The sequence below is a fragment of the Carassius auratus genome, chromosome 48, assembly GCF_003368295.1.
Source record: "Carassius auratus strain Wakin chromosome 48, ASM336829v1, whole genome shotgun sequence".
Taxonomy (NCBI): Eukaryota; Metazoa; Chordata; class Actinopteri; order Cypriniformes; family Cyprinidae; genus Carassius; species Carassius auratus.
The window spans coordinates 86,266-88,678 of record NC_039290.1 but is presented as its reverse complement, the minus strand read 5'-3'; positions in this window follow the sequence as shown (position 1 = coordinate 88,678).

Below are 2,413 nucleotides of genomic sequence, written 5' to 3'. Positions count from 1 at the left end.
CAGCCTTGTTGAAAAAAAAAAATGTAACTTTCTATATAATATATTAAAAATGGATAAATTGTTTCTATTGTGTCCTTGAGCCTGATACTTAGCCCCATGTTACTTTCAGAAGACAATAGAATATAGATAACTTATCAAATGTTGAAAGTGAGACATTTGAAATGTCATGCCTAATATTGGCTCATTTTGGATTTCATAAAAGCTACACATTCCAAAAAAGTTGGGACAGGTGGCAATAATAAGCCAGAAAAGTTAAATGTACATATATGGAACAGCTGGAGAACCAATTTGCAACTTATTAGGTCAATTGGGAAGAGCCTCTCAGAGTGGAAGTGTCTCTCAGAAGTCAAGATGGGCAGAGGATCACCAATTCCCCCAATGCTGTGGCGAAAAATAGTGGAGCAATATCAGAAGGGAGTTTCTCAGAGAAAAATTGCAAAGAGTTTGAAGTAATCAACATCTACAGTACATAATATCATCCAAAGATTCAGAGAGTCTGGAACAATCTCTGTGCGTAAGGGTCAAGACCATACTGGATGCCTGTGATCTTCGGGCCCTTAGATGGCACTGCATCACATACAGGAATGCTACTGTAATGGAAATCACAACATGGGCTCAGGAATACTTCCAGAAAATATTGTCGGTGAACACAGTCCACCGTGCCATTCGCCATTGCCGGCTAAAACTCTATAGGTAAAAAAAGAAGCCATATCTAAACATGATCCAAAAGCGCAGGCGTTTTTTCTGGGCCAAGGCTCATTTAAAATGGACTGTGGCAAAGTCGAAATCTGTTCTGTGGTCAGACTAATCAAAATTTGAGTTCTTTTTGGAAAACTGGGATGCCATGTCATCCGGACTAAAGAGGACAAGGACAACCCAAGTTGTTATCATCGCTCGGTTCAGAAGCCTGCATCTCTGATGGTATGGGGTTGCATGAGTGTGTGTGGCATGGGCAGCTTACACATCTGGAAAGGAACCATCAATGCTGAAAGGTATATCCAATAGGGCTGGGCTGAAAATCGATTTTTCGATTAATCATTTTTTAAAATGTGGTCGATTCAAAATCGATTCTCATAGGCCATGAATTGATTTTTTTCCATATTTATTTCCGCAGACATTGAACGTAAGATTAGCGTTAATGTAATTACAAATCATCTCCACTAGATGTCACCCTCTTATTTACCTTGTGCGATGTTACCAACGAACCTGTCATTCATTCATTCAGTGCTTAAAGCAGTGGTTCTCAACCCACGCGCGGCCTGTCACAAATTCAAATGCGGCCCACCATATGCTGAACACACACACATACAAGCGCGCACTTTGGCACAAATAATCATCACAAAGCAGAACAAAGCATTTTTCATCTTGCATCAAACTTGTATTTACTTAACATAATTGTATGCATTTGAAAATTAGAGATGGATTCAGTTTTAATGTACCCAAGTGTACCTAAAATAAAAGAGTTTAATATACAGGTTTGTGGCTCTTAATTTCTTTTTATTAATCACCCAATTGTAAACTTATGTTCACTGTTCTTTTTTATACATATAGTATTTGTATTAAATCTATATTCATTGACTTGAATCGAAAATCAAGTATAGAAAATCGAATCGAGAATCAAAATCAAATCGATTTGAGAGCTTGTGAATCGAAATCGAATTGATCTGGAACATCTGAATCGATACCCAGCGCTAATATCCAAGTTCTAGAACAAAATATGCTCCCATCCAGACACCATCTCTTTCACTGAAGACTTTGTATTTTCCAACATGACAATGCCAGACCACATACTGCATCAAATTACAACATTATGGCTGAATAGGAGGAGGATCTGGGTGGTGAAATGGGCTGCCTGCAGTCCAGATCTTTCACCCATAGAAAACATTTGTGCATCATAAAGAGGAAGATGCAACAAAGAAGACCTAAGACATTTGAGCAACTAGAAGACCGTATTAGACAAGAATGGAACAACATTCTATTCCTAAACTTGAGCAACTTGTCTCCTCAGTCCCCAGACGTTTAAAGAGATGTGCTTATGCCATGAAATTTAAAATCAACTTATTTTCTCCCTTAAAATATTAATTTTCTCAGTTGAAACATTTTGATATGTCATCTATATCGTATCCTGAATAACATATTGAAATTTTGAAACTTCCACATCATTGCATTCTCTTTTTTTTATATACAATTTGTACAGTGTCCCAACTTTTTTGGAATCGGGTTTGTAGTTTTGTATGGGCAAAGAGACATAAAAACAATTAACCAGTGTGCCATCAGTTTATCTCAGACTTATTATAGGTAGATCCTATCTTCGGATCCTGTCATTTAGGCCCTTAATTTGCTCTTTGATGAAGCTATTTATTGTGATTCATTTCTGAATGATAAAGGAGGGCTGTGTACACTACCATTCAAA